The sequence below is a fragment of the Odocoileus virginianus genome, chromosome 25 (genome assembly GCF_023699985.2).
Source record: "Odocoileus virginianus isolate 20LAN1187 ecotype Illinois chromosome 25, Ovbor_1.2, whole genome shotgun sequence".
In the NCBI taxonomy this organism is placed as follows: domain Eukaryota; kingdom Metazoa; phylum Chordata; class Mammalia; order Artiodactyla; family Cervidae; genus Odocoileus; species Odocoileus virginianus.
The window spans coordinates 234173-247354 of NC_069698.1; the positions used below are offsets into that span (position 1 = coordinate 234173).

The 13182-nt window shown below is 39.8% G+C and overlaps 1 pseudogene; it reads left to right on the forward strand.

The window, feature by feature from the left end:
- The first annotated feature begins 10806 nt into the window (after positions 1-10806).
- On the forward strand, positions 10807-11522 carry LOC139031081 (glycine cleavage system H protein, mitochondrial pseudogene; annotated as a pseudogene).
- The last annotated feature ends 1660 nt before the right edge of the window (positions 11523-13182 follow it).

The following is a 13182-nucleotide window of genomic DNA, read 5'->3' on the forward strand; positions in this document are numbered from 1 at the left end:
CCTGCGCACCGCACCTAGGGGGCGCCCGCGAGCAGCAACGAAGACCTAGCACAACCGAGAATTAAAGAAAGGAAAAGGAAAACTGCGTCACTTCTCTCCCAAACTAACCCCAACAGGTTTGCTCCAGTGATAGTTACATGACAGCTGTTTTAATGTCTGAAGGACTTTTTATTATTGAGACGCAGTCGACGTACGTGCGATGTTACATGTTGCAGGTGAACATCGTAGTAACTCACAAGTTTTAAGGTTATATTTCATCTTTAGTTAAATGTTGGATGCACTTTCTGTATTGTAGCTTACTTATTTTTAAACATAACAGTTTGTATCTCTTAGGCCCCTACCCCGATACTGTCCCTCTCATCTCCCCTGCCTCACTGGTAACCACTGCTTTGTTTTCTATATCTGAGAGTCTGTTTCCTTTTTTTTTATAGCCACTAGCTCATTTTATTTTTAGATTCCACATATAAGTTATATGTATTTGCCTTTCTCTGTCTGACTTATTTCACTTAGCATAATACCATAAGGATCTTATTAATGAGTACCCTTTCCTGAGTTTTGAACCAAGAAAATTAAGACAAAGGATTGAGGCAATTAGAACCTAAAACACACATATCCCACCCTGCCCTCCCCCCACACACACCTCTTTATTAGTGACTGAATTGACTTACAAGACATGGTTGCCTTTCGACCCCCAGATTTGGACAGTTTTACTACTGTGAGCGTTTGTCATTCAGCTTACTACATAGCTAAGAACAGCAAAAACTAAGGTTTCTAAGGGTGAGATCACTCCCAAAAGAAATCAGAAAGAAGGGGCCAAACAAGAACATCCAGATGCTGGTTCCAAATTCAACCTGATAAGCCACTCCACGTCAGCAGAATGAATGAGGAGGTGGTGACAGGCCCGGAATGTTAAGGCAACAGAGAGTGAAGCCCTTGATCTGGAACCAGACACCAGGAGGGAGTGGGGCCGTCCAACAGCAGTCACCACGGAAAGTGAGAGTCGTGTGCACTAGCCACTCTCCTGAGAGCTTTGCCCTCATTTCAGCTTGGGCAATCACCACACAAACTGTGGGTGGTAGGCACTATTAATGGAGCTTAAAGAATCCAGAAAATTACTCAAAGTTACAGATAGACATGATGTCACTTGGACTTACATTCCCCAAATTAATTCAGAATAATTTACAATGCTTTTTAGGTTCTCTAGATTTTATTTTGGAAATCTAAGCCATTGGAGAGAGAAGGACATACTGCACAGATATTAGTCGTTGTCAGTGCCTGACTAGGAACATGTCCTAGAGTGGAAACATCTCCAAGTGGGGAAAGAAGCCTAGACAAGGCACTGGGATGTGAAATAAACTCAGCACCTTGCAAGGTGCACACCCACCCTGCTCAGCATCATGTGGTGGTTGCGTGCCCAGAACTCCTCCTTCACCAGAAAGGATGTAATGCAGGCTTTGGACTGAGAAGTGTGCTTAGAGCTCATTTCCACTAGACTCCTCAGAGGAAGCCTGCATGTCTGCCTTTAATATTTTTAGACAAGGACTTTACTTGGTCTTTTCACCTTTGGGACTTTATTTTTGGCTTAGCTTTTAACTTTTACAGTGCTTAAGCCTAGTTTGTATTTTTTCCCCATGTATAGAACTTAATTTTCTATATTCCATGTTAGTCTTACTAATGAAAAATAGGAAACTTTGCATAAAAAAGAACATTCTTCCTAAGGGTCATTCGTTCTCAAAAAAAATAGTCCAAATAATGACTAGGAAGAGTGCTATACCATCCACCTGCTTGGGTACATTGTCAGAGCCCTCTCAGTGAACTAAAAAATTCCCATTTTGTTTCCAAACCGTTCCCTTATTATTAAAAATAATCCTTTGTAGTATTATTGCCACCAGGAAGTCATATGCTAACACCCCTTCACCAGATAGCAAAATTCCAGCCCCAAATTCACTTAGAGGGGTTGGAACTGTGTTACTGACTCCTTTTTAAAACTAGAATTGCCATTTGTTATGCCTGATGTCCGAATCCCCGAGCGGGAAGAGAGAAGGCTTTTAAGACAATGCAATTTGCAAAAAAAGGGAAGTTTATTGCTGACTCGAGTCAGGGCTCCCGCCGCGCGTCCAGCGCAGTGGTACAGGGTCAGAGAGCGCTGAGCCCAAGCTGTTACCCAATTTATAAGGTGTGCATAAGCAGTTGGTAGCTGGCTTAAGCGGATTGGTTACATGTTTGCAAAGTAATCTTATTGACCCAAACCTTCGTGGGCTTTTTTCAAACTTGGGCGTTCTCGGGCTTTTTAGCTTTCCCCTGATAGGTTCCCTTTTTCTTGCTAGGCACATGTTGATTGGCTGGCTCCAGGTTACCTGATGGGGGCGGGGAATCCCACCATTTCAGGGGAAACTGAAACCCAGGGCTGCCAGCCCCAGCAGCTCCACATTCCCCCCGTCTTTGTTTCTATGGAAGGCCCAATCATGGGTCTTTTATATCATCTGTGGGGACAGTCGAATATTGAGATCTGAGTAACATTAGGTGGACGGACAGGCAGTGTGTTTTTTCTAACAATTCCCCTTGAGAGACTTCATACTCAAGATGCTTTTTGGTATTTGGGGCGGAGGTCTCTTTCTTCTGTAACTTCTTCTTGCTGTGCCTGGGTGTAGGCCTGCCTAACAGAGCAGAAGTCTCTCTATACCTGACCTAAGTTGGGGTGTTTTATATCTGAAACCAGCATTTACTCTTGTAATGACAGCAACTTAGTTTGAAACTGTTGGCGCCTCTCAGAGATAAAATAGACAGGGGCCAAACAGGAGACCTAACAGGATGGTCATCACTGGTCCCCAGAAACAGGAGGCAACATTTGGGGTGATTGGCTGGTGGTCAAGCAACAGAGCTGTGTTCTAGGAATCTTGTGTTTAGTCTGAAGTTACCATCCTCCACCTGGGTGGGGGCTCCAGTTCTGTAGAAGAACTCAAAAGACATTGTTATTCATATTTCTTTGAGTAGGAACCAGGACCCGTCTCAAGGCTGTACCACCATTTGATTGTTTTCCCTCTGTTTTTGTATTTCTTCCCTTCTCTGATTAGTAATTGTTTGAATCCACCCCTTGGAACTCAGGAATACTTCCAATTCAGTGTCTCTTCTCCAAGCTGAGGCGGTCCTGTGCCCCATTTTGACAGGAAGTTATCACAGTCATAGTTGCCCTGTTCTCTAAATTAAAACTGAGCAGGACTCTGTGGGGTGGCGACTCTGGAGTGCAGATCTGCTGTACTGTAGGATATAGGCTTATTCAGCCTCTTTGACCTTCCCTGAGTCCCAAGTCCCAGATCTGAGCCTTGTATGATTAAAATCTCAATCCCTTGCGCTGCCATTTTGTTGTAACATACCCAGTTAGTAGTAGCTGGAGGAGGGATAACTGGAGTTTTAATAGACAAAATAAATCTCTTTCCTTTTAGAAGAATACGCCTGAAACCCAGTCTGGAACTGGCACTTCGGGGAGAATTTTAGCAAGGGGGCCAGTTACCTAGTTTTATAAAAAGTAAGGTAGAAGTTACTAGCTTTTAGCAGACATTGTTTTGAGAATGGGGGCATCTAAGCCTGACACGACTCAGAAAACTCAAGTGTTTAGCAATATAATGTCTAATCTGAAATTACACCCATAGTAACATCTGTTTATTTTTCAGGATGTCTGAACCATAGCTGAGTACTCTATTTTGACTTTTAATTGTAAAATTTTTTTTAATAGCCAAAGCAGATGGCACCATTAATGATGTCAGTGTTTCTCTAGGTATGAGAAGATGCAAGAATTGGGACTCATAAAATCTCTTGAAAAGATCTAACTATCTGAAGGCCTGTTTTGCCTGTTTTTTTCAGACCACAGAACACCTCATTTTTGATCTTCACCCTGAACTCTTTCAGGGCCATTGAAAGTCCGCAGTTGCAGTGGCCATGATATAATCGCTGTAGATGTAGATGGCAAGTGTCAATCTTCAGTTGGCAGAGCCCCTTTCTGCTCACAAACTTGACCACGACTTTGAGGGGGGTCATTTCATGACCATTTTATCCCATGGTGCTGAGAATGTCCATTCTCAGGTTTGGCAAAGATTTTGTCGACCGGCCTCTCAGTGTGCTGTTACTGGACTAGGCCTTAAAAAAGTATCTAAAATTCTCTGGACCACCTGTCTTACTAGCCTCTTGGTCCAGGAACACATTCCCTCTTGTTGCTTCTTCTCATATCTAGAGTTACACTGTCATCATCATAGATCTCATAGGGACCTATATATTATATTATCAGAGGCCTCAGTCACACATTTGGCACTGTAAGAAATAGCAATTTTGTAAAACAGGTGAAATACAAAGAACATAGCCAGCAGTACTAGTAAAGTCACAAGTAAGACTTAAAAGCTTCCATTAGATGTAGCCCAGTATATCCCAGGTCGTCTGACTTAGTCTACTCTGTACGAATCTTTATCTTTCAGGGAAATTATACATTGGCACCACCATCTATAAGGCACATAGCCCAGTTTTCTAGTGTTACTAGACTGATTATCTTTAGCATGATATAATTGTTTTCAACACAGGGGAGACTTTAAACCTAAATTACCATAGCCTGGTGTTATCTATATAAGTCTATCTCATAATTGTGGGAGATTTCTTTTTCTTTTGCTAAAACTTTTCTGGTTGCTCTAATTGAACTTGAGGAATATAAAAAGGCTCAAATTTATAGCCAGAGTCAGAGTAGGCATTATTAATTGACCCAGTGAGGGGATCCCATCTGGTAGTATCACAGTGACCTGAATATGACTATATATATATATATTTTTTAAGTAAATTTCCTCAGAGCCAACCAGTTAGAGTCTTGTAGTAGAGAAATTTACCAAGGTAACCCAGAACTAGATACAGGTAACTGGCCACAAACCCAACAATTGGATTGATTTTTAAAACTAACATAGAATCAGGCCTATGATAGAAAAGCATTTGATTTATATGCAAAGGTCTAAGAAGTCAAGAAAACATTATAAATGATCATACAAATCAGGTCTATCATCTTGGACAAGCTGTCTGCCTCTGATGTCGCTGTCTTTTCATCCTAGTGTAGTGTAGTTTCTCCTGTTTGAGCATCATTTTAAGGTGAGATCAGGTCAGCTGTCTTCTCTGTAGACCAATCTAGTAGGGGCCTTTGGAAGTGGGAATTAATCTAAGAGTTAATTTCCCTTCAGTTTCATTGTGCATGAGCTAGTTAAGAGTACCTGATAAAAAGTCCTTCCATCCAGGTTGGAGACAGTCTCTTAAATTATGTGTTTTTCCAGTCCTGGTTGCAGGTCATGAGGCATCTGATCTTCATCCAAAGATAGATTACTGAGATAAGCTTGAGAAACAAACGTTCACATTAATATCACATAACAGCAAAGAACTATCTGAGAAATGAGTCTTACTACATGCAGACCTTCATTAACAAACTGGGATTTAACACTTTTTTGAAATATCTTTTTTCTCCCTAAAGTTACCCTCATTTTTATCAAATGGAACCAAATTAAGGCTAGTTTGCTTGCAAAATAGGTCTGTTTTCACTAATTTTGGTCTGATGATTTATATAACCATAATTGATCATAGGCTTTTTATTTTGCTGAAACACTTATTGGATCTCAGACTGAATTTTTAATATAAAACAGGGCTGGGAAACTCATACCAAAGGCTCATCACAGATTTTGCCTAACAAATCTAGGTGAACTCTTTTCTTTTTAAGGTCTCAAAAATTCCTTGAGATTTTTGTTCCTGTTAGTGAGATAACCTTCTTAGCTCATTTGATAAACTTACTGGAAACTTAAGAGTTTCAAATTTCTGGAGGAGTCAGATAGAGAGAAAATATAACTGTTTTGTTTATAACGTGTAATTTTACCAACTTATTTTATAATTAGTTTAAGAGGAAGGTTTTCTCTACTCTCGGAAAACACACGATTTAAACCTGTAATTTCTCAGATAGAAACCATAAAAGTTTTGGGTTTTTTTTTTTTCCCCATTTATTTTTATTAGTTGGAGGCTAATTACTTTATAACATTGCAGTGTTTTTTGTCATACATTGAAATGAATTAGCCATGGATTTACATGTATTCCCCATCCTGGTCCCCCCTCCCACCTCCCTCTCCACCCGATCCCTCTGGGTCTTCCCAGTGCACCAGGCCCGAGCACTTGTCTCATGCATCCAACCTGGGCTGGTGATCTGTTTCACCCTAGATAATATACATGTTTCAATGCTGTTCTCTTGAAACATCCCACCCTCACCTTCTCCCACAGAGTCCACAAGTCTGTTCTATACATCTGAGTCTCTTTCTCTGTTTTGCATATAGGGTTATCGTTACATCTTTCTAAATTCCATATATATGTGTTAGTATACTGTAATGGTCTTTATCTTTCTGGCTTACTTCACTCTGTATAATGGGCTCCAGTTTCATCCATCTCATTAGAACTGATTCAAATGAATTCTTTTTAATGGCTGAGTAATATTCCATGGTGTATATATACCACAGCTTCCTCATCCATTCGTCTGCTGATGGGCATCTAGGTTGCTTCCATGTCCTGGATATTATAAACAGTGCTGTGATGAACATTGGGGTGCACGTGTCTCTTTCAGATCTGGTTTCCTCGGTGTGTATGCCCAGAAGTGGGATTGCTGGGTCATATGGCAGTTCTATTTCCAGCTTTTTAAGAAATCTCCACACTGTTTTCCATAGTGCCTGTACTAGTTTGCATTCCCACCAACAGTGTAAGAGGGTTCCCTTTTCTCCACACCCTCTCCAGCATTTATTGCTTGTAGACTTTTGGATAGCAGCCATCCTGACTGGCGTGTAATGGTACCTCATTGTGGTTTTGATTTGCATTTCTCTGATAATGAGTGATGTTGAGCATCTTTTCATGTGTTTGTTAGCCATCTGTATGTCTTCTTTGGAGAAATATCTGTTTAGTTCTTTGGCCCATTTTTTGATTGGGTCATTTATTTTTCTGGAGTTGAGCTTCAGGAGTTGCTTGTATATTTTTGAGATTAATCCTTTGTCTGTTGCTTCATTTGCTATTATTTTCTCCCAATCTGAGGGCTGTCTTTTCACCTTGCTTATAGTTTCCTTTGTTGTGCAAAAGCTTTTAAGTTTCATTAGGTCCCATTTGTTTATTTTTGCTTCTGTTTCTAAAATTCTGGGATGTGGGTCATAGAGGATCCTGCTGTGATTTATGTCGGAGAGTGTTTTGCCTATGTTCTCCTCTAGGAGTTTTATAGTTTCTGGTCTTACATTTAGATCTTTAATCCATTTTGAGTTTATTTTTGTGTATGGTGTTAGAAAGTGTTCTAGTTTCATTCTTTTACAAGCGGTTGACCAGTTTTCCCAGCACCACTTGTTAAAGAGGTTGTCTTTTTTCCGCTGTATATCCTTGCCTCATTTGTCGAAGATAAGGTGACCATAGGTTCGTGGATTTATCTCTGGGCTTTCTATTCTGTTCCATTGATCTATATTTCTGTCTTTGTGCCAGTACCATACTGTCTTGATGACTGTGGCTTTGTAGTAGAGTCTGAAGTCAGGCAGGTTGATTCCTCCAGTTCCATTCTTCTTTCTCAAGATTACTTTGGCTATTCGAGGTTTTTTGTATTTCCATACAAATTATGAAATTATTTGTTCTAGTTCTGTGAAAAATACTGTTGGTAGTTTGATAGGGATTGCATTGAATCTATAGATTGCTTTGGGTAGTATAGCCATTTTGACAAGATTGATTCTTCTAATCCATGAACACCGTATATTTCTCCATCTGTTTGTGTCCTCTTTGATTTCTTTCATCAGTGTTTTATAGTTTTCTATGTATAGGTCTTTTGTTTCTTTAGGTAGATATACTCCTAAGTATTTTATCCTTTTTGTTGCAATGGTGAATGGTATCGTTTCCTTAATTTCTCTTTCTGAGAAACCATCAAAGTTATAAGCATATTCGCTGGTTCATTCAGTCCTTTGTTAACTTTTGTGAAGTCATCAGGTTTTTCATTAGAATACCAAGACATATCAAAATGTTAAGAACTCCATATAATTTCTAGGATATCTGTATTAGTAATTTTTCATACATTATAACATGAGCAGATTTATTACTCATTTGATAATCTTTTTTATGTAATTTAACCAACCAAATAGTTTAATATCTCTCTTTGGGATGTTTCAGGGGCCCTCTGAAACATCCCAAAGTTAGCTATATGTCAAAGGAACTTCAAAAGAATTCAATTTAGGAAGTTTTATCAAAAAGATCAGTTAAAAGCGTTTAGAACATTTGGTCAGATTTAGTCAATGTTGGTGGGTGTATCATTTAGCTTGTTGATATGTCACAATGGGTGCAAATACCAAGGCTCAAGGTCGAGTGAAGGTCACCTCCGCCATCTTGGACCTAGTTGGCTCTAACCAGTTTTCTTATGATGTGTCATTCCTAACAAAATCCATTTATCTAACTAATTGTAATCCAATTTTAGAAAATCCTGACCATGCATAACTCTTTTTAGTATTTTTTTACACTTTTTTTTTTTTTTACTGAAAGCACACTTCCTGCTTTCTTCTAGCAACCAAGAGCTAGCTTTTATATTAGCATTTTATAGATTGGTGAGCATAAATACCAGTGATAATTTCTAAAACCCTTGCTTTCTTAAAACATTTTAGGATGGCATCAAACATTATTCATTTATAGTCCCACATCTCTTTAGTTTTTCTGTAAAAGGAAATCAGTGTTTAGTAGTAAATGTTTTAAAATCTTATTTCATTTGGAAATGACCTAATTATTTAATAGACTTCCAATACTTAGTTTAGCATAACCCTTAGAAATTCAAGTTACACCAATCTGGAGAGACTATTTTAAACATATATTCTTAAAGAATACTTATTCTTAATAGAGTTTATATACAAACTTATACCTCATTTACATTTTTTTAGAAGTTTTTTTTTACTCGAGGTAATTTACTTGTCAACAAACCTGTAATAGGCATAATATTTAACTTATATTAAACCTAGGCACAATGAAAACATTTCACTTGATGTTAATTACTCTAAGACATGTCTATATTAGATAGGTCAACAAACATTAATATCAGGTATTTAATACTGAATATTTCCCAGTTCACCTAAACCTGGAATATATTGTTTAATTTAGAATTATTTGGTTTGTAAGCGCTTACCCCCTTTTTTTAAGCCAATTAAATAGAGCTCATTTACAAATTAACCTAAAAAATATTTTCCAGAGACAAAGACATACCAAAACATATTTAGACAGACACAGTGCAAGATCTAGCTTCATTTTCTAAGTTTGGTCATGAATTAGATATTACAATATAAAATTTACTAGTTTATAAAAAAAGTTGAAATAAATAACATTTTTAAAGGTTTTTTCCTTTTTCTCTCAGTCTCAGGAGTTAGAGATGGTCTAGATAAGTGTTCCTGAGAGCCCTGGTCTCAAGGCACAGGGAAAGAAAATCAAGTTCTAACAAAACGGCGGCAGGTCTAAATGGTGGCCAGACAAAGCAAAATGGCTGTCACAAATCACAACACAGAACAGAGTTAAAACACACATATAAACCTGGCAGCCCTCATCAGACACTCCCTTAAATACAAGAATACAGTCTCTCAGAAAACCTTCTATAGAGACACAAAACTTCAGATGTCTTCAAAGATTTCAAAAGGAGGAGGACCAGAGACAATGCCGGCATACACAAACACGGAGAGCCGAAGGCAAACACAGAGACAGACAGACAAACGTCGGCTGATAACATAGCGCTGGGTTTTCGGGCCCCCTGAATTCTCTTGCCTCCCGGTAGCAGGTTTATCTTACCGAATGGCGTCCACTGCTCACCAGACTCGGGATCAGGAGAGGAACTCCCCTTCCCGCAGAGCCGGCAGCCTTCCAGCGCGCTCGCTGGCCTCGGTCTTGTGCCGGCTGGAACATCCAATCCGTTCCCCCTTTATAGAAAGCTTTCTCCTGCACCAGATACCTTCCTGCTTCCCAGCAGGGCCTCGGATTTACACTGGACTTTCCTGTTCTGCCTGAGCACCGGTGCTATGTCTATCCTTCCCCTCTGTCCTGGAAGTGTTCTCTTTCCCCGGTCAAGGGATCCCGGACGAGCCTCCAAATGTTATGCCCAATGTCCGAATCCCCGAGCGGGAAGAGAGAAGGCCTCCAAGACAATGCAACTCGCAAAAAAAGGGAAGTTTATTGCTGACTCGAGTCAGGGCTCCCGCCGCGCTTCCAACGCAGTGGTGCGGGGTCAGAGAGCGCTGAGCTCAAGCTATTACCCAATTTATAAGGTGAGCATAAGCAGTTGGTAGCTGGCTTAAGCGGATTGGTTACATGTTTGCAAAGTAATCTTATTGGCCCAAACCTTCGTGGGCTTCTTTCAAACTTGGGGTTCGCGGGCTTTTCAGCTTTCCCCTGATAGGTTCCCTTTTTCCTGCTAGGCGCATGTTGATTGGCTGGCTCCAGGTTACCTGATGGGGGCGGGGAATCCCACCATTTCAGGGGAAACTGAAACCCAGGGCTGCCAGCCCCAGCAGCCCCACACCATTATTAAAATGTCTACAAATGACGAATGCTGAAGAAGGTGCAGAGAAAAAGGAACCCTCTTACACTGTTGTTGGGAATATAAATTGGTGCAGCTACAATGGAAAACAGTACAGAGATTTCTAGAAAAACTAAAAATAGAGTTGCCATGTGATCCAGCAAGTGCACTCCTGGCAAATACCCAGACAAAACTGTAACTCAAGGCTGAGGTGCTCTAGGTGCCGCGCGGAGACCCTCTGCACCCATGCGCACATGGCGCTGCAAGCGGTGCGGAGCGTGCGGGCGCGGTCGGCAGCCTGCGCGCCGTCTCGGCACCCAGCGCACCCTGCTCGCCGCGGCCCTGGGACTGCGGGCGGGGGCCGTCCGGGCACCGCGCACCGGCCCTGCTCCGCCGTCGGTGCGGAAATTCACAGAAAAACACGAATGGGTAACAACCGAAAACGGTGTTGAAACAGTGGGAATCAGCAATTTTGCACAGGAAGCTTTGGGAGATGTTGTTTACTGTAGTCTGCCTGAAGTTGGGACAAAGTTGAATAAACAAGAGGGGTTTGGTGCTTTGGAAAGTGTGAAAGCTGCTAATGAACTCTATTCCCCTCAATCAGGAGAAGTAACAGAAACTAATAAAGCTCTAGCAGAAAATCCAGGACTTGTCAACAAGTCTTGTTATGAAGACGGTTGGCTGATCGATTCAGTAACCCTTCAGAACTAGATGAGCTAATGAGTGAAGAAGCATATGAAAAATACAGAAAATCTATTGAGGAATGAAAATGGAACCCCTAAATAAACTACTTTGAAACAACTTAATCTAGCATAGTTGTCTTAAATTAGTGGTGGATAGATATTTAAAAAGCAACTTCTAGCAAAAGAAACTACTTGTAACAATGTTTCCTGAAGAAAACACCCCTTAACTTTCTAATGCCTTCAGATAAACACTGTGTATCTTTTCCACAGCATCCTGTGATTTTTAGGCTAGGCTCCAGTTACAATATTCAGAATTCCTGAAATTATCTCTGATAAAACTAATTACAAAAATTATGTAATTCAAGGATAACATGGTTATCTTATACCTTATATGACATTGTAACTTGTTTACAGCTATCCTTGGATTTTGGTCAAAATGATCTTCCCACTAGAAATAACTGGCAGTGGAGAAAAGTTTGTTAGTTGTATAGTGTCCAGTGAAGAATATTACTGTCTTAACTTTGCAATATACTGTGTTTGCTGGTGCTATTTTTATACAGTGAAGCAACAGCCTTGTAGGAGAATAAACAATTTAATAATAAAATATTCAACTTCTTTAAAATAAAACTATAACTCAAAAAGATAATATGCATGCCTATGTTCATAGTAGCTCTATTTGTAATAAACAAGACACGGAAACAGCCTAAATGTCCAATAGATGAATAAAGAAAATGCAAGTTCTTACTATATAGCACAGGCAACTATACTCTATATCATATGATAAACTGTAATGGAAAAGAAGATGAAAAAGGATATATATATATATATATATATATATATATATATATATATATGACTTCCCTGATGGTCCAGTGGTTAAGACTCTGTGGCCCCAATGCAGGAGGGTCTGGGTTCAATCCCTAGTCAGGGAACTAGATCCTACATACCACAACTAAGACCCAGTGCAACCAAAAAAAAAAAAAAAAAAATTCATTAAAAAAAGATAAGTGTGTATAACTGAGTCACTTTGCTGTATAGCAGAAACTAACACGCTGTAAAAAAAAAAAAACTACATTTCAAGAAAATTTAAAAAAATAAAAACAGCTAAAAACTCCTTAATGAGGAATATTAGCAATTAACAGTCACAGTTTTCAAACACATAACTCTCTGACATTAGTCAGGACTCCTAATCAACTCATATTCTGTACCCAAAAGTTAATAGAAAATTATACTCAGGAAAATCTCTCAATATTAACCTATCACACAGCCTTCACTCTCTCTATGAGATTTTTTGAAGGAAAAGAATGGTGAAGTCTTAACTGTTATTATATTCCTGACTCTACAAGCATTCTTAAATAAACCAATTCTTTTCCTGTCATAAAGTGTTCCAAAATTATCTTGCTTGGCATAAATAGCTTTCCCAACTCCTATCTCTAATCTCAAACTCTAAAAAGGACTACCTAGAGCTGGATCTGGAGAAGGCAAAGGCAACCCACCCCAGTGCTCTCGCCTGGGAAATCCCATGGATGGAGGAGCCTGGTGGGCTGCAGTCCATGGGGTGGCGAAGAGTCGGACACGACTGATGTGACTTAGCAGCTTAGCAGAGCTAGATTTATACCATCCAGTTTTTGAAACTGAAAAAGTTCAAAGAATCACTATCATCCAAAAGGCCTCTAACCTGCCTTGGCAGCTAATGTCAGACTGGAGTGGAAAGCGCCAACTAAAGATCACTCGCCATCTGGTTCTGCAAGGATTGAGTCATTAGCCACTGCGGTTTCTGACCTTCAACACACCCTGAAAGGAGTTGAGGGTGGAGATCAAGAATAAGGTAATCTGTGCTCTGGGAAAGCTGGCATATTGAATAAATATTAAACCAGAATGTAATGAGGATCATTGGCTATCCACTAAGGAGATTACAAAACTAAAGAAATTATGCCTTTTTATTAA